Source organism: Hemiscyllium ocellatum, chromosome 4 (assembly GCF_020745735.1).
Source record: "Hemiscyllium ocellatum isolate sHemOce1 chromosome 4, sHemOce1.pat.X.cur, whole genome shotgun sequence".
NCBI classification, from domain to species: domain Eukaryota; kingdom Metazoa; phylum Chordata; class Chondrichthyes; order Orectolobiformes; family Hemiscylliidae; genus Hemiscyllium; species Hemiscyllium ocellatum.
In genome coordinates, this window is record NC_083404.1 from 134810981 (window position 1) to 134830799 (window position 19819).

General features: G+C 39.7%; 1 protein-coding gene across 2 annotated transcripts in view; it reads left to right on the forward strand.

Annotated features, from left to right (window-relative positions):
* The window catches only part of stk3 (serine/threonine kinase 3 (STE20 homolog, yeast)), a 448082-nt gene that overhangs the window by 174359 nt on the left and 253904 nt on the right, over positions 1 to 19819 (forward strand). The window lies entirely within an intron of this gene.

Sequence of the window (19819 nt, forward strand, 5' to 3'; positions counted from 1 at the left end):
TTTAACATGGTTTGCCCTATGTGTGTCTCTTGGTTCTGTATTTTTTAAATTATAATGAAAGATTAATTCTTTGAGATATCAGGAATCATTGGTGAAACTGATTAATAGTGGTCCAACAAAACATGAAAATGGAAGGAGTAGGCTTATTGGTGCATTGAGCCTGCATTGTCATTCAACGTGATCATGATTGATTCTTTATCTCAATGCCAATGCTCCTGCTGTCTGCCCATACCGCTTGACTCATTTAGCCTCTTGACATCTATTTTTTTCTTGTACATATAGAGTACCTTGGCCCCCACTCCACTCTGGAGTTGAGAATACCACAGATTCGCCACTGTAACACTCTTGACTAAATACTTTTCCGCTCATTTCAGTTTGAAATGGCCAGTCCTGAGAACATGATCTCGTTTTGTGTACACTCCTATCCCCTGCCAGGGAGAGCATCATCTGAGCATCCAATCTGTGTCCCTTTAAGAATTTTATATGTTTCAAGGAAATACCTTCTTATTTTTCTAAACTCAATTGTATAAGCGCCCTGTTGATCTAATCTCTCCTCCTACAACAAACTTGCCGTCCCAGAAATCCGTCTAGTATTGGTCAGAGTTTGCTGGAGTGGAGCATCCTGCATTACACCCCAGTAAGTTTTCCTTGCATCTTTAAGCTTGAATATTTTTGATATATATGTTGCTCACTGTGCATATTGATAACATGGTAATTGAATCATTTGTGAATGATCAAGCTTAAGATGCGTCCCTTAACTAGAGAGAATTAGTGAAAATTAGAACTAGTAAGAAGGAGCATGGACAATTTGGACAGAAGGGCCTATTTCCATGATGTAAACCTTACTCTTTTAAGAGTTACTAACAGGAATGGTTGAGAAGGAACTTGGGCATTTTAGACTCAGATCGGGCACAGAAAGAGAGACAAAGAGGGAGAAATAGAAGTTGGTCAAGGAGAGCAAAAGTCAGAACAAATAAGATATTGCCAATCTTGAAATAAACATCTATCGACACAGCTAATTGCCTTTAATATGACTATGAACTCGTATATGACAGTAAAATATCATCTGTATTGATGTGATTCTACAGAATAAAGCTGTCACCTTGTACCTTTTTGCAGTGTAATCAAGTAGCATACTGCCAAGGGCATAAGTATTTGCAATTCGATGATCCTAATGAAATGCTAATTGGAATAACATAGTATACAATGATTTTCCTTTTTTAACCAGAATAAGGTTCCAATTAAGTGTATGAGCTCATCTTTTCTAGTCAAAATGCAGTTACAAAGGAAATTTAAACCATATACTTGAGTTGATGAATGGATTTCCTATCTTTTGATTAATCATGCCATAAAATAAGCAAAAATTTACACACTAATTGAAAGATTACTCTAAATACATTTATAGAACTATTTAATTGAAGTTGTGCATTTTAAATAAAAATGCACAAATAATAATGTTTACTTTTTCGGTCATGAATTATGACTCCAGCTGATGGTGGTAATGGACAAGTCAGGGTAAAACCAGCTTGATAGACCAGAAGTTTTATTTTTGTGATTTGGTTATTGTAATGAGTTTCTAAATGTATTCACCCAAACTGATCAGTGTACTTTTAGCAAAAGAACAGAAATTTATTACCTGAAAGGAAAAAAAGCAAAAATGGATAAAAGAGCATTTTGAAAAATCTTACTGTGATCAGCAAAAAAATCAAATAAATGAAGGAACCAAGGGTTATCAGAAAAAGGCAGGAAAGTGGAGTTGAGAATTATCAGATCAGTTATTTTCAGAACATCTTAGTGAATGGGGGAAAAGAATCATTGGACTGAATGGTCTGCTTCTGCTCATATGTGTCATGGTCTTTCAGCAATGTCCAATTCAGGCAGCCAACTCTAGTGAAGTATCATTCCATTGAAAATTTAAAATTAAGATTTAAAATTTAAAATTTCCTACTGAACTGATGATGTTTCAAATGTTTCCTTATAGAAACCTTTGGCAAATTCACCAGATGAAATTCTCTCAGTCTCTTCATGAATGATTCAGACTACCCAACGCATTGACATATCGTCAGTGAACTTTAAGAAACACTAAGAGGTTTTTTCAGCCCTGTCTATTTGGATTGCTAAAATAGCTTGTGACTTCTTTCTAGTTCTGTTGACCTGGAGGTTGCAAAACTAAACTGTCCTTCTGCTGGTCAGGATCTTCAGTACACAATCTACTAGTCACCTTTGGGTGGCTGTTGTCTGGTTACAGAAACTCAAGTCAACAATCAGCGGGGAGTTAAATCATTTTGCTTAAATCACAAGATTTCTTGGAGGTGGTGTCCTTAATATATCATGCCAAATCACTTTCTGATCTTTTCATTAAAAAAATTAGAACTACACATAACTGATAACTAAAACTCAAAGTTTGTGAAAAGATTTGTAGCTCGGGTGCTCATTGTTGTGGTTCTGTTCGCCAAGCTGGGAATTTGTGTTGCAGACATTTCGTCCCCTGTCTAGGTGACATCCTCAGTTCTTGGGAGCCTCCTGTGAAGCGCTTCTGTGATCTTTCCTCCGGCATTTGTAGTGCTTTGAATCTGCCGCTTCCAGTTGTCAGTTCCAGTGTCCATTGCAGTGGCCGGTATATTGGGTCCAGGTCGATGTGCTTATTAATTGAATCTGTAGATGAGTGCCATGCCTCTAGGAATTCCCTGACGTTCTCTGTTTGGCTTGTCCTGTAATAGTAGTGTTGTCCCAGTCGAACTCATGTTGCTTGTCATCTGAGTGTATGGTTACTAAGGATAGCTGGTCATGTCATTTCGTGGCTAGTTAGTGTTCATGGATGCAGACCGTTAGCTGTCTTCCTGTTTGTCCTATGTAGTGCTTTGTGCAGTCCTTGCATGAGATTTTGTACACTACATTGGTTTTGCTCATGCTGGGTATCGGGTCCTTCGTCCTGGTGAGTTGTTGTCGGAGAGTGGCTGTTGGTTTGTGTGCTGTTATGAATCCTAGTGGTCGCAGTAGTCTGGCTGTCAGTTCGGAAATGCTCTTGATGTATGGTAGTGTGGACTAGCCACACTACCATACATCAAGAGCATTTCCGAACTGACAGCCAGACTACTGTCAGTTAGAATAGAAGTAGGAACAGGTTATTCAGCCCTTCAAATCTGCTGCATCATTCAATAAGATCCTGGCTGATATTCAACTCAGTACTATGTTTCTATTGTCATCCCTGTTTTGACCCCTTTAGTCCTAAGAATTGTATCTAACTCCTTCTTGGAAACATTCAGTTATTCCTTCATATCATATTTGGAAATGATATTCACTCTTGAAATAGCTAGCATCCAAGTAGAGTAGGATATCAGGAGGGCAAAAGGGCTGTTGTCCTGTATTTCAAAGAGAATGGAATACAAAATTAGGGAAGTCTTGTTAATACTATAGAAAGGACTAGTCAGATCGCACCTTGGAGACTGTGAGCAGTTTTAATCCCCTTACATAAGGTAAGATGCACCTGTATTGGAGGCAGTCCAGAGAAGGTTCACCGGGTTCATTCCATGATGGAGGGATTTTCGTGTGAGGAGAGGATGAGTAGTTTAAGCTTGTACTCATTTGAGTTTAGAAGAATGAGAGACGACATTTTTGAAACATGGAAGATATTTATGGAGCTTGACAAGGTAGATTCAGAAAGTCTGTTTCCCCTTGTGGAAGAATAAGGGACCAGAGTGCATGATCTCAGAATAAAGAGTTGCCTTTTTATGACACAGGTGAGGAGTTTTCTCCCACAGATGTTAGTGAATCTGTGGAATTCTTTACTGCAGATGGTTATAGCGGCGAGGTCATTTAGTATATTAAAGGCTGAGATAGACAGATCTTTAACCAATAAGGGAATTGAGGGTTATTGGGGAAAAGACACAAAAATGGAGATGAGGATTATCAGATCAGCCGTGATCTCATTAAGTGTGGAGAAGACTCAGTAGGCCTGATAACTTTCTTCTACCTATTCTTTAAAAAAATCATTCATGGGATGTGGGTTTCACTGGCTAGGCGAGCGATTGATGCTCATCCCTAATTTCCCAGAGGGCAGTTCAGACTCAGTCACATTGCTGTAGATCTGGAGTCACATGTAGGCCTGAACAGGTAGGGTCAGCAGTTTCCTTCTCCAAAGATTATTTTTTCCAACAAATGGCAGATGTTTCATGGTCATCATTATATTCTTCATTTCTGATTCCTATGTTTTACGCTCTTATTGTCATCATGCTTTTTGCTGTTATAGAATCATAGAATTCCCTACAATGCAGAAAGAGGCCAATCAGTCTCAGCATGTTTTCCAATTTCACAGCTGTTGGCTCCACTTTGAAAAGTATTGGGCAGCTTAAATACAATAAGTGATCTGGGGCTTGTGCTTGTGCGAAGAATGTCTTCATCCACAAATAGGGCCATAAAATAATTCACTGGAAAATTAAATTAACTATATTCCTTGCAAGAGTATATGTTGATGGAGGGTTTGATGGTACTTTTCAACATTAGGAGGGACCTGGACAGAGTAAATTGTTCCCCCTTGTAAGAAGATTGAGAATCAGAGGGCATAGATTTAAAATATTTTGCAAAAGAAGCAAATGCAATGTGTGAAACCTTTATTACACAGTGAACAGTTAGGGTCTGGAATGCCCTGACTGGAAGTGTGGTGCAGGCGAAGTCAATTTAAATTCAAGTTGGCATTGAATGATTGTCTCCTTTTAAATAATGCTAAGGATTATACAGAAACAATAAGAGTTTGCCACTAAGTTAAAATGCTCAGAAAATAGCGCAGTCATGATGTGCCGAACTTCATGTGGCGCCCATATCCCAGGAGTGAATTGTTTCTGTACCATAATAATTCTGTGATTAAATATAAAATTGTTTTATTAAAATATAGCATTTCGGTAAGATGGCGGCAGTGTAGGACTCTTCAGCTGGAGCTTGTCCGTTTCGCCTGTTCTTTTCTTGGCCCTTTTTTTCACCCTTCTGCGGTTTTCTTCTCTTCTTCTGTCTTTTTGGACTCTCGGCCTCCGACGCCCGGCCCCTGAAGTGGGGTCAGTGGTCAGTTGCTCAGAGCAGGGCACCAGCAACCAGATGTCCAGTGAGAAGCAGGAGCAGTGGCCCAGTGTAGAACGAAGTAGAAGAGGCTCATTGCAGAGCATCGTGGTAGCAGCCCATTGCAAAGTGTGGTGGTAGCAGCCCAGTGTGGAGCATAGTGGCAGCCAGTGGTCAGACCACGTGGAGGCCTCCTGTGCTGCTCTACTGTGGAGAATCTTTGGAGAGAGACTGTGATATTTGTCTTTTTTACTTTCTTATTTTTCTGACATATGGTTATACTGTGTACAGCTGTAATGTAACTTTTTTCCTTCATTTCTTTATTCAGTAACTAAGGATTGTACCTAGGTACTTTGTACCTAAGATGGCATCATGTGTTGGTGACATTAGTTACAGTGTAACTAATTTGTAACTGAAGAAGCTGTCACTAGAAACCTTTGTACCTAAGATGGTGCTGTAAGTGGCGACTTGTAATCTTCTCACTAGACTCATTTTAGTAAATGTAACATTAAAGCTAATTTATACACAATTCTGTTCAATGAAATGTAGAATCTGCAGGAATAGCTTTATTTCCTCTGTCAATATTCATTGTTAAATACATTATTGAAGAAATAATTCTACTCCATGTCTAATTATTATTTTGTCTAAGGAAGAGTTGGTTCCCATTTTGAGTAATGGTCCAAACTTTCAGTTATCACGACAACTTTATATTTACTGTCAGTTTCAGCACTTTTAGAATTGCCACTTTACCAAATTTTGAGCTTCCCAATCTAAATGTGCTATATGTTAAGCCTTTTCTGTGTAGGAACAACTTATTCAAATTAGGTTGAGGATGTTGATCACAAAGTTCAATGCATCGCACTCTGAAATTGAACCTATGTCATATCCTACCATAACTCTAGGGTTAATAATTTTGTAAAGTGAACCAGTTATCTTGCACATATCCCTATTGAACAGTCACTCAAGTAATGGTGAAGGTAATCAGATCTTATGTCATGTGCCATCAACGCACAGTTAGTAAGTGTAAAATGTATTTGCTCAATAGTTCGTCAAATTACAGAGATTTTTAATTAAGATCTGCAACACTTGTAAATGTATTTATTTGTTTCACATAGCTTCTGGATGAAATGCAAAATATATTTGGTGGTATGAAGTTATTTATCAAACTTTCAGTTATGTTTCTCCCTCGAGAGCTAAGTGGTAGCTGTTGTGATTTTATTAAAAATTCTACATAAAAATAATAACGCCTATTAAAACATTTGAATTTTTTTGGAGTATGCTACGTAAACAAGGTGGAGTTAGTTCACAGGTAAGTAGTACACAATCCTATGTTTTTCATCTTATGCAATAAAAAAGGTTGACAGAGAAATAAAGTGATTGATTACAGATTGTACATTTGTGCTGCTGACTTTATGGTGCAAGTTATGTTTCCAGTAAATTGTTTAGGTACAATCACTAAGGATTTAACGGTCAGTTTTAATGGTGGATTTGAACCGAGTTCCTTTCTTCATTGCTTCATTATTTGAATATATATTATTTTTATAATCATTATTTTTATAATCTTTATGCGTTGTATTGTGCTTTGTGACATAGGACTCTAGACTTGTTCAAAAATATAAACAACTTTATTTTGAGCTGACCTTACAGAAGATGTGTTGCATTTTTCATTTTTACTATGGGTTTAAATAAACTTAGTTGAATATAGGACCATTGATTATTTTTATTTTCTGAAATTTTAGGCATTAACATATCCCAGTGAAGACTTCTTGATAGCACCAACTTGATAAACTGGCCAAACTAATGCATGTTTAACATAGAGTTGTATTTGGTTTTAAATGGTTGATTCCTGTTTTCAAATGGGAGGGTTGCCGAAGAGGCCAGAGTTGAAAGAAGTGAAAGTAGTAAGAAGTTTGCTGAAGAAGGTGGCAGTTATAGGATTGTGAGATATTTACAAAGCTGAGAAAGAATGATTAAGTCAGAGCATCAGGATAAATAGGTCTTTATGTGCTTGGCAAAATGTAACTAGTGGAGTGCCACAGACGTTAATGTTTGGGCTGCAACTATTAACAACCTATATTAATGATTTGGATGCAGGGATAGAAGGTACTGTAGTCAAATTTGTAAATTACTAAAATAGGTAGGAAATTAAGTTGCAGTAAAGAAGTATATAGATGGATAAGAATAGATTAGGAGAATGAGCCAAAATTTGGCAAGTGGAGTTTAATACAAGTGTTATTCAAAAGAACAGAATAGATACTTTTTACATGAATGCAGAGAAATGTTTGAATTCTTCAGTGCAGAGGGATTAGGTGTCCTCCTGCATGAATCACAAAAAGCTAGTGCTCAGGCAAAGCTCAGGAAGGCAAATGGAAATTTGCCATTTATTGCTAAAGGAGTAATGTGAAAAATTAAGTATTACCACAATTTAACAAGGCATTAGTGAAATTACACCTGGTATATTGCGTGCAGTTTTGGCTTACTTGTGGGATGTAGCTACATTGGAAGCAGTCAGAGGAGGTTCGGTCGATTGATTCCAGAGATGAGAGGTTCCTCTTATGAAGAGATATTGAGTAGTTTACTTCATTTGGAGACCTGTACTCACATAAATTTGCTGTCTGAATGCCTCATGATCCAGAGCTATCGAATTTTCAGTGAGGGTAATTCTATAAACAGTTATTGATGCTTACTCCCACACTGCCACCATGGCGCAAAGTGGCAAAGAAGGTTCGTTAAATTAATTCCAGAGATGAAAGGCTTGTCTTGTGAGTAAACTGTGAGCAATTTAATATGTGTTGAAGAAGGGCTCATGCCTGAAACGTCGATTCTCCTGCTCCTTGGATGCTGCCTGACCTGCTGTGCTTTTCCAGCAACACATTTTCAGCTCTGATCTCCAGCATCTGCAGTCCTCACTTTCTCCTGGTGAGCAGTTTAGTCCTATACTTGCGAGAGTTTCAAAGATGAGAAGAGAACAAATCCAGGTATATAAGATGCAAAAAGGGATTGACAAAGCAGATGTAGAGGTGATGTTTTTCTTGTAGGGCAATTTAGAATGGGAAGTTTAGGATAAGGTCTAGCAGGTTTAAAACAGAGGTGAGGAGCAATTACTTGTCTACAGTTGTCAATCTGCAGAATTCCCTACCCCAGAGTGCAGTGACTGCTGGGTCACTGAGTAAGTTTAAGGAGGAGAAAGATAATTTTAATTAGTATTGGACTGAAGCTGAAATAACTCAACCAGGATCAGTATCCTGTCACCAAATTACCCTTTATTTACATGTGGAGCATCCTTGGCACTGATCTACCTCCTCAGAGCCAGCTGTCAGAGTGAACACAGTCTCTGACACTCCTATTTATATCTGTTAGCCAGATCTTCCTGATTGGGGCTGTTAATCTGGGCCAGTCAGGAAATTTGTATTTGGTGAGGTCCTTCTGGCTGACTTTGTTACAATCACTACAGAACCGTTATGGCGAGTAGGCAGGAAAATAGGAGTTGAGACTGTGATTAGATCAGCTGTGATTGTATTGTACAGTGGAGCAGGCTGAAGAGACAGAATTACCAACTCAGACTGAATTACCTAACTGGTACCCCGAGTCCTTATGTTCTTATTTACCACAAGGTTAAGAATGTTGAATTGGAGATGTTGAGGAGCTAAAGAAAATTGGTGAGTGAGCTGGAGTGTAGGGTACGATTTATATACTGGAGTTTTGGATAAGCTGTCGTTTATAGAGTGAAGAATAAAAGGTGAGCCTGGAGGATATTGAAGTAGCTGAATATTAAGGTGACAAAGTAATGTATGAATGTTTCAGCAACAGTTTTACTGAGCAACCATGGGAATAACAATGACTGCAGACGCTGGAAACCAGATTCTGGATTAGTGGTGCTGGAAGAGCACAGCAGTTCAGGCAGCATCCGAGGAGCAGTAAAATCAACGTTTCGGGCAAAAGCCCTTCATCAGGAACAAAGGCAGAGAGCCTGAAGCATGGAGAGATAAGATAGAGGAGGGTGGGGGTGGGGATAAAGTAGCATAGAGTACAATAGGTGAGTGGGGGAGGGGATGAAGGTGATAGGTCAGGGAGGAGAAGGTGGAGTGGATAGGTGGAAAAGGAGATAGGCAGGTAGGACATGTCATGGGGACAGTGCTGAGCTGGAAGTATGGAACTAGGATGAGGTGGGGGAAGGGGAAATGAGGAAACTGTTGAAGTCCACATTGATGCCGTGGGGTTGAAGTGTTCTGAGGCGGACGATGAGGCGTTCTTCTTCCAGGCGTCTGGTGGTGAGGGAGCGGCGGTGAAGGAGGCCCAGGACCTCCATGTCCTCGGCAGAGTGGGAGGGGGAGTTGAAATGTTGGGCCACGGGGCGGTGTGGTCGATTGGTGTGGGTGTCCTGGAGATGTTCCCTAAAGCGCTCTGCTAGGAGGCGTCCAGTTTCCCCAATGTAGAGGAGACTGCATCGGGAGCAACAGATATATTAGTGGATGTGCAGGTAAAACTTTGATGGACGTGGAAAGCTCCTTTAGGGCCTTGGATGGAGGTGAGGGAGGAGGTGTGGGCGCAGGTTTTACAATTCCTGCGGTGGCAGGGGAAGGTGCCAGGACGGGAGGGTGGGTTGTAGGGGGTTGTGGACCTGCCCAGATAGTCGCGGAGGGAATGGTCTTTGCGGAAGGCGGAAAGGGGTGGGGAGGGAAATATATCCCTGCTGGTGGAATCTTTTTGGAGGTGGCGGAAATGTCGGCAGGTGATTTGGTTTATGCGAAGGTTGGTAGGATGGAAGGTGAGCACCAGGAGGTTCTGTCCTTGTTACGGTTGGAGGGGTGGGGTCTGAGGGCAGAGGTGCGGGATGTGGATGAGATGCGTTGGAGGGCTTCTTTAACAACGTGGGAAGGGAAATTGCGGTCTCTAAAGAAGGAGGCCATGTGGTGTGTTCTGTGGTGGAACTGGTCCTCCTGGGAGCAGAAATGGCGGAGACAGAGGAATTGGGAAATCATCGGCTGACATTTCTGCCACCACCACCAGGGATATATTTCCCTCTCCACCCCTTTCCGTCTTCCGCAAAGACCGTTCCCTCTGTGACTACCTGGTCAGGTCCATGCCCCCCTACAACCACCCTCCCATCCTGGCACTTTCCCCTGCCACCACAGGAATTATAAAACCTGCGCCCACACCTCCTCCCTCACCTCCATCCAAAGCCCTAAAGGAGCCTTCCACATCCATCAAAGTTTTACCTGCACATCCACTAATATCATTTATTGTATCCATTGCTCCTGATGTGGTCTCTTCTACATTGGGGAAACTGGACGCCTCCTAGCAGAGCGCTTTAGGGAGCATCTCCGAGACACCCGCACCAATCAACCACATCGCCCTGTGGCCCAACGTTTCAACTCCCCCCCCCCACTCTGTTGAGGACATGGAGGTCCTGGGCCTCCTTCACTGTTGCTCCCTCACCACCAGACGCCTAGAGGAAGAACGCCTCATCTTCTGCCTCAGAACACTTTAACCCCAGGGCATCAATGTGGACTTCACCAGTTTCCTCATTTTCCCTTCCCCCACCTCACCCCAGTTCCAAACTTCCAGCTCAGCACTGTCCGCATGACTTGTCCTACCTGCCTATCTTCTTTTCCACCTATCCACTCCACTCTCCTCCCTGACCTATCACCTTCATCCTCTCCCCCACTCACCTATTGTACTCTATGCTACTTTATCCCCACCCCCACCCTTCTCTATCTTATCTCTCCACTCTTCTCTCTGCCTTTATTCCTGATGAAGGGCTTTTGCCCGAAACATTGATTTTACTGCTCCTCGAATGCTGCCTGAACTGCTGTGCTCTTCCAGCACCACTAATCCAGCAACCGTGGCAGTGTTATTGAGCTGGAAGTAGACAGTCTGTTAGGGAGTGTTAATGGAGTCAGAGGCTAAACTTGGGTTGTATACAAGACCTAGGTGTAAAATTAGGTGCAGCCTGAAATGCTGGCTCTTGGGTGGATTAGAAATAATTAGAAGCAAAAACAGAAATTGCTGGAAAAGCTCGGCAGGTTTGGCAGCATCTGTGGACATAAAACAGAGTTAATGTTTCAGATCCAGTGACCCTTCCTCCTTTCAGTTCTGAGGAGGGGTCACTGAATCTGAAATATTAACTCTGTCTTCTATCCAGAGATGTTGCCAGACCTGCAGAGCTTTCCAAGCAACTTTCTTTTGCTTTGACTTTCAGCATCTGCAGCTCTTCAGTTTTTATTTGGAAATAATTGGAGGTGTAGTTTTGGAGGCTGTGACAATACTTTGGTCCTCTCAGTGTTTAACTGAAAAAAATAGCAACTTCTCCAACTACATCGAACATCAATCGTGATAATCAAATAAGTCCATGTGGGCTTTGACCACCAGGATAACCTTTCTGCTGTTGTACTATATGCTTTTTTGATGATTTACTTTTTGTTCCATCAAAATACTTCGTGCCTCTCTATTGGGAAAATATTTCAATTGGACTTTCAAAATTAAGTAATTTACACTCTGTACATTGAACTCTGGGGTGCCACGGTGACTCAGTGATTAGCACTGCTGCCTCACAGCACCAGGGTCCCAGGTTTGATTCCAGCCTCAGGCGAGTCTCTGTGTGGATTTTGCACATTCTACCCGTGTCTGCGTGCGTTTCCTCCCGGTGCTCCAGTTTCCTCCCACAGTCCAAAGATATGCAGGTTAGGTGAATTGGCCATGTTAAATTGCCCATAGTGCTAGGTACATTAGTCAGAGGGAAATAGGTCTGGGTGGGTTGCTCTTTGGAGGGTCAGTGTGGACTTGTTGGGCTGAAGGGCCTGTTTCCACACTGTAGGGAATCTAATCTAATCTAGTCTAAACTCTCTCTGCCATAGTGTTCTGCACTTGCTTATTTTATTGATGTCTATTTTTAACTTCTTACTGTATTTTGTTTACCTAGCTCTTAGCTTAATGTTATTTAGAATGTTGAAAATGCAGCGGTTCTGAGGAAGGGTCACTGGATCCAAAATGTTAATTCTAATTTCTCTTCACTGCTGCTGCCAGACCTGCTGAGCTTTTCCAGCAATTTCTGTTTTTGTTCCTTTTCTTGCAGCACCCGCAATTCTTCCAGCGTTTATTTGGAAATGCATGTATCGAGTTCTTTATGCGGGTAACTAATATTGGTGCAGTCTTCTGCCTTGTAAGACAATGTCTGCACAGTTATCATTAACTTGGTTTAAGCATTACCAAGTGTGTCTCTTGAGTCCCACTCTAGCATGACGTTCTCTGCAGGGAAAGACTGGACCTTTTTTTTAATATTCACTTGTTGGACATGGGCATCAGTGGCTGAGCCAGTATTTATTACCTATCCCTACTTTCCCTTGAGAAGGTGGTGGTGAGCTGAAGATGGCCTTTGTTTTCTCTAGGTACTCTTCTTAGCCATCTGTGCTTTTCATTTCTGCTCACCTCTCTCAATTTGTTTTCAAGTAATAAGCGATCAGAGGTAATAGCTGTTAGAGACTGTCTGTCAGTTGTCATTGTCAATATCCACCATCTTCACATCTCACTTGTAGGTGCCCTTATAGCAGAGCTATGGAAGGTAAGTAGAGCAAATATGGATGACCTGAAGCCCAAGCGATAATAATTAGAAGAATATGCCTAAGAGTGTAGTTGCGAGAAGACAACTCTGTTTCACCCTACTGTGGATTTTAAAAGTGTTCCAAGGTTGTCATCATAGCTGACCTTATTGATCAAGTAGTTATAGAGAGATGAGATCACATTGAGCAGTTCTCATGGGTAGGTAGTATTCTCCAGCAGCTTAAATAAATGCAGGTTGTTCTGTTATAACACGTTTTTCATCAAGGCGAATTGGCTGTAACGTGATTGATAAGTAGACAACATTGTTTCTAAAGTGCAAACTTTTAGAACATGTGCTGGCTATACCACGATTACATTGCCAACACTTTAAGTGCTATTTTTATTGTGTGAATTTTATATAGCGTCGGGTTGCACAAGAATGCAGCCATCACATTATAGAAGAAATGATTGTATTCTCTGCTTGCATAATTGGATGCCTGGGTGAGATCCATGATGGCTAGAGACAAAGGGTACTGGATACTTCAAACGCCCTGATGACCTGACAGGGATAGTGTGGTGACTCAGTGGTTAGCACTGCTGTCTGAAGTGACAGGGACCTAGGTTCAATTTCACCCTCAGGTAACCTTCTATCTGGAGTTTGCACATTTTCCCAGTGTCTGCACAGGTTTTCTCTGGATGCTCCGGTTTCGAGCTACCATCCAAAGATGTGCAGGTTAGGTGGGCTGGTCATAGGAAATGCAGGGTTACAGGTATAGGATAGTGATGTGGGTCTGGGTGAGATGCTGTTCGGAGGGTCGGTGTAGACTCGATGGGCTGGATGGCCTGCTTCTGTACTGTAGATATTCGATGATTCTAAATCTTTTAAATTTAAAGATTTATAAGAAAACATACATGACCCAATGGTTAAACCATATACCAACCTTCTAAGTTTGTACTAAATTACACCATTACTTTATATAGCATAAAATATCGATAAATGCTGAGAATGATAAATAATGAGATAACAAATTTAAAACAATTGTTAGGCATTATTAGTACAATGTGTTCGAGCTGAATCTAGTTAGTTGATGGATTTCTGTGAGCCATTATGACCTGCTAGATAGTTGATAGAACTTGTATTAATATATATATGTTTCATCAACTACTGTCATCTGGTCTATGTTATTGAGAACAAACTGAGTGTCCTGCATTGAATTAGCGAAATTGTAGTACAAACAGAACTCAGCATAGCTCTGGTCTTAATACAGGAAAGAGAGAGGGTTGGACAGATTGTTCTGTTTGATAAACTGAAACTGAAGATGTAAGAAAATGGTCTTGGTGCATAATTTGTACTTCCTCTTATTTCGTTCTTTAGAGACTTCTTGCCATGTCTCATGAAATCACCATGAACTATGTTCTAATGAATTTGTGCCCTCCTGTAAGTTCTTTTGTTTGCTTTTTATATCAAAGAATCTGATTCTGCTTTTGGCGCAAACTTAATTGCTTCAGGAACTGATAGGCTTTGTTTACTGGAAAGAGGATGCTGCAAGTTTGGCCCACCTCACCATTTATGTGCGATATACATTTTTTAATGCCACTTTAGAGGCTATTTTGTTGACTTTGGATAGCCCATGTTTATTACTGTTTGTCAAACAGGGAATCTCTGTGATAAAGCCTACAGAGCAATAAGGGGAACCACTGCTTCAACTTCATTTACCACATGAACTTTAGATGGCTTTTAGAGCTTGAACAATTTGATTTTAAAACTGAACTTTTTTAGATTTTATTTTAAATTTGCATAACTGATGTAATACTTCATTCTGTAGACTTTTCAGTGGGCTACAGGACATTACTGAGCAAAGTTTGAAGACTTTGATTTTTCATCTCAAGATGATCAGTTAAATTTTCAGTTGTGGCAGACACTTTTGCAATGTTTAATGAAACATTATTTATAATACTTCTGCTTTTTATGTTACAATTTCTTGGAATATTAAATAGTGGGTGTTGTTCATGGCATGGTACATTCAAGTTTATCAAAAGTACTAACCACGTCTCATTAAACATAAGTATGTATTGTCATCATCAGTACAAATGCTATACCTGTTCAAATTACTTTGCGCAGTAAGAGCTTTAGGCAAATAAAATACCTTAGGTGACACATTCCTGCATTGAGGAACTACATTATATTGAGGAATACAAATAGGTATTATAGCTATAGAAAGATGGTACAATGTAGAAGTTAGGAGATGCTGGAATTAATTATGTTACACAGATCTTCCCCTTTGAAGTACTGCGTAAGTATCTAATTGTTACAAATCCAGGAGAATAAAGAATGAAAAGATCAATACTGTTTTCTACTAAATACTCAAGTTCTGTGCTGTCAAACAATTATTTATTTTTAAATAAAGAAACCTTTCCAACTAAATTATAGCAAATTGTATTTCATGGAAACAGTTGTGAGCATCAGTTCAGCAAATCTCATTTGGGGCAAACTTTTTTTTTGTCTAATAATGCTCTAGGTACACAAACAAGGATCTGGTTATACACTTGGTTTTCTAATGACCTTGTGCTGGAGTGTTTGGAGACTTATTTTGGTTTGTGGCAGAAGCCTGAATAGGGCCACTTTCTTTTAATCTATTTGGAGATTTAAGATGTGTTAATTCTGTACATGGGATCATCAGCTCAATGTCGTCATCACCAAAGCAATGGAGGACAGCATATTCAGCTGCACAACCATCAGAAATATGCTCTATCTTAATGCTCTATCTGATTTTAAATTGGGTTCTATTGTTTTTGTATTTACTTCAGTTTCAGGTTTTTTCAGATTGTTTATTTAATTCACACCAAAAGTTACATTAAAGTTTTGTTCTCCACTGATTCAAGAGTAATTTGTGAGAAATTGATAACAGTATCCTGTTTCTGGGCAGCTCATCACTCACGTTCACCAGGTCAATTAGTGATAGGCAGTAAATGTTGCTCTAACCAGTGATGCCTGCATCCCATGAATGAATAAAACATTTGGCCCTTTGAGTCTGCTGCACCAATCAATATGATCATGACTGATCCTCTCATTCTTTCAAATTCTAGTGAATACAGACCCAGTCGATCCAATTCTTCTTATGTGAAAGGGGGCAGAAAGTAGAACATGTAATTAAAGCAGAAATTATTACTTTTGACAGGCTACAGGTTTTCACACCTTTTTTTACACAGCACCAAATTTATTTCATAGGTACTTAGAAGAGCAATCATGGCTGACTTTTCTCATGTCTGCCCAACTGCACATTCCACAACCAGACACCAATAAGATTCCAACCAAGAGCTTTCTGTCTTTATGCCTCAAAATTGTAACATGTGTTGCCTTTCCCCACAAGTATATCATGTTTATGAAGTCTAAAAATAATGAAATGGGTGGATGGATACATGCTTTATCTAATTATAGAATGATTAGATTAATGGCAATTTTTTGTTTATAGTTTTTGTTTTGTCACACAGTATATGATGAGATGGTTACAAAACATGTGACTAATAAAACCTATTAACTAATATTGTTGAGTTTATAAAAAGAAACTGAGGTTATAAGACTTAGGAGCAGAATTAGGCAATTTGGCACATGAAGACTGCTTTGTCATTCAGTGAGATTATGCCTGATCTGATAATCCTCAACTCTATTTTCCTGCTTTTTCCCCAAAACGCTAGGATTCCCTTCCAGATTAAATATCTCTCTGTCTCAACCTTGAATGCACTTAATGACTCAAAAAGTTTCATAAACATGATAGACTTGTGGGCAAAGGCAACACATGTTACAATTTTGAGGCATAAAGACAGAAAGCTCTTGGTTGGAATCTTATTGGTGTGGAACTTATTTCCTCAGCCTCATCCTCTAAGAACCCTATGTACATTTTTGCCTCTATCTTCCTTCTTATAAGAAACTCTTGCTGCCCATTATGAAATTCCTTGCAAGTATATCCTTAAAGTTTGTTTTCTCTCTCTCTATTATTGTGTTTTGATTATCTATTGTGGATTTTTAAAAAATCCTAATTCTGTATGATTTTCTACTAATCTTTACTATAGTTCAAGTTTTTTTATTTCAATTTGACACAATTCTTTACTTCCTTGGTTAACTGTGGTTGCCTTATCCCATTCCTAGGATCTTTCTTTCCTCACTGCAGTATATATAAAAGTGGCACGGTGGCTTAGTGATTAGCACTGCTGCCTCACAGCACCAGGGTCTCAGATTCAATTCCAGTTTCGGGCGACTGTGTGTGATTTGCATGTTCTCCCTGTGTCTGCGTGGGTTTCCTCCCAGTGCTCTGGTTTCCTCCCACAGTCCAAAGATGTGCAGGTTAAGTGAATTGGCCATGCTAAATTGCCTATTGTGCTAGGTGCATTAGTCAGAGGGAAATGGGTCTGGATGGGTTACTCTTCGGAGGGTTGTTGTGGACGAGTTGGGCCATAGGGCTTGTTTCCACACTGTAGGGAATCTAATCATATCTTTGTTGTGAATCATGAACTTGTTTTTAAAACCCCTGTAATTGTTTCTCAATCATCTTTTCTGCTAAACTGCATTTTCAGTTCACTTTAGCTAACTGCCCTCATTCCTTTCTAATTTGCCTTATTTAAGTTCAGCATAGTTGTTTCTAACCCAAGTTCCTCCCTCTCAAATGAAATGATAAATTTTACCATGTTATGGCCACTATTCTCCATGTAATCTTTTACTCTGAGATCATATATTAAACTTGCCTCATTATACATCACCAGATCCAAAACTGCCTGATCCCTGGTTCAATCCACAATGTATTGTTCCAGGAAGCTGTCTCAAACGTACTCTTTGAATTCTTCCTTGTAGCTACATATGCCAATTTGATTTTCTCAAACTGCATAAAGGTTAGAGTCACCAATAATGAATGAACAGCTTTTTTTTAAACATATCTTCATTATCTCCATATTTATTCTCTATCTTGCAATATAGCAACTGTTTGGGGACCTATAGACTGCTCCCAGCAGTGTTTCCTTTCCTTGTTATTGCTTACCTCCACCCATACAGATCGTACATCTTGCAATTCAAGATCAATCTCATATGATCAAAGATACCCCACCTTCTTTCCTTCTTTTCATTTCAAAAGTTATATATTCCTGAATATTTAGCTCCCAATTTTGATTTCCTTGCAACCATAATTCTATAATGACAATAATATCACGCCCATTTATCTCTTTTTGCGCATTTAATTCATTTATTGTATTTGGAATACTATACACATTCAAAAAAATAGCTTTTTTGACATTTTTTTTCATCCTTTGACCCTATTTGCTGCTTTTTTAAATGTTTTTATATCTGTCCCTTGTCTCACTTTATGTATCATTATCCAAATAGTGGACCTGTACAGCTGCCATACCCTTTTGTTTTGTCAGACTGCATTTCCCCTCTCCCAACAACTGCTGCTCAGTTAGTTTGAAGTCTTTCTGTCCTGCACAGTTCAAGTGAAGTATGTCCCATTTGGGCAGCTCTCATCTACCCTAGCACTGGTGCCAGTGCCCCTTGAACTGAAAACCATTCCTCCCACGCCAATCTTTGGAGCCATGCATTTAACCCCATGACTATATTTGCACTGTGTAGTCCACCCATGGTTCAGTTAATAATCTAGAGATTAGCTTGAAGGTGCTGCTTTTTAATTTTCTTCTTATTGTTTAAATTCTTTCAGCACAGCATCCTTTATAGCCATTTCAATGTAGTTAATACCAAAGGAGACATTGAAAATTGATCCTTCCTTCCCACTCCATGTTTTTCTCCATTCCTGAGATGATAGCCTGAACACTGACTCTGGGTGAGCATCACAGCCTTCAGATTCACACATGAATGCAGAGAACAATATCTATCTCCCTTTATACTATTCCCTACTACAAGTAGATTTTGATTTTCTTCCCCAGCTTGAATATCTTCTTGTATAGCAGTGCCATGGTCAGTTTGCTAATCCTCCCTGCATTCCCCATTCAAATTGCAAGAACCTCATGACTGGTGGATAATTGCAGGGACCAGGGCTCTTTAAACAATACTGCCTAAATCCTGTATCTGCCTCATTTGCAGTCACACTCTCATGCCCCAGGTTACAGACCAAATATGAATGACATTGTTTTGGGGTGTGATTTCCTGAATCAAAGTGTCAGGTAACCTTTCAGTTCTCCAATATTGTCTACAACTCAGACTCCAGCTCCTAAACTCAAATGTGTATTTCCTTGAGCTGCAAATATTTGCTATAGTTGTGTTCACTCTTGATCATGTTAGTTTCCAGCAGGTTCCACATCCTACAGCAGCACCACATCACCTGTCCTGCTATTACTATTGTATTTGATTTAATTAATTACTTTAGATTTTCTGCTCTTCAGAGTTTATTATACTTTGTTTTTAGTTTAAAATCACTAATTTCAATCTTATACTTAAGCTATTTTTAAGAAAGTACGGAATAAAGAGCTTAAAGAACAAAACCTAAGCTTCACTTTCAAGACTAGAAATATTCACCAATCCTGCTCACGCGGAAGCTGCCTTCTGTGCACTTGCATTGTGTTTTAATTCGTGACATCACTGCACTGCTGGTCTCATTGCATGTAGACCTCACAATCTGTATCTTTTCTGTATCTTTTTCCCCTTCTGTTTATGTTTCACCTTCTGCTTATGGAGAGCTCAGTTCCTGCTGTAAAGCTTAGGTAAAGCACTTTTGTTTTCCTTTGCACTAAATTCTCTCTTTGAACCAAATTTGTACCTTTAATCATTCGGTCATGGTGTCATTCAGCCAAAGTCTCTACTCACATTGACCATACTTCTACTATGAATCTTCAAGCAAGGATGCAGATTAAACAGATAGATGTTTTGTTTGAGAGTCATGGACCATATGTGTTGCACCAGATGTCCTTAAATATTGGCTAGGTTTGTACGGAGATGTACCTAATGTTTGTGCAAGAATTTATATTCTAATTTTAAATAATGTAAATGATCAACAATGGAACCCTAGGAAGTACAGAGGTTCAAAGGGACCTGGTGTGCTTGCCAACACATCATTGAAGGTAACAGGGTACGTGACTAAAGTTGCTCAGAAGGAAAATGGGAAGCTTGCCTTTATTTGTTGAGATATTAAATGTAAGAGCAGGGAGTTATGATGTGGTTGTATAAGACATTAGTTAGGCCACAGCTGGAATAATGTGTGCAGTTCTGGCTGCAAACAATATAGGAAGGATTTGA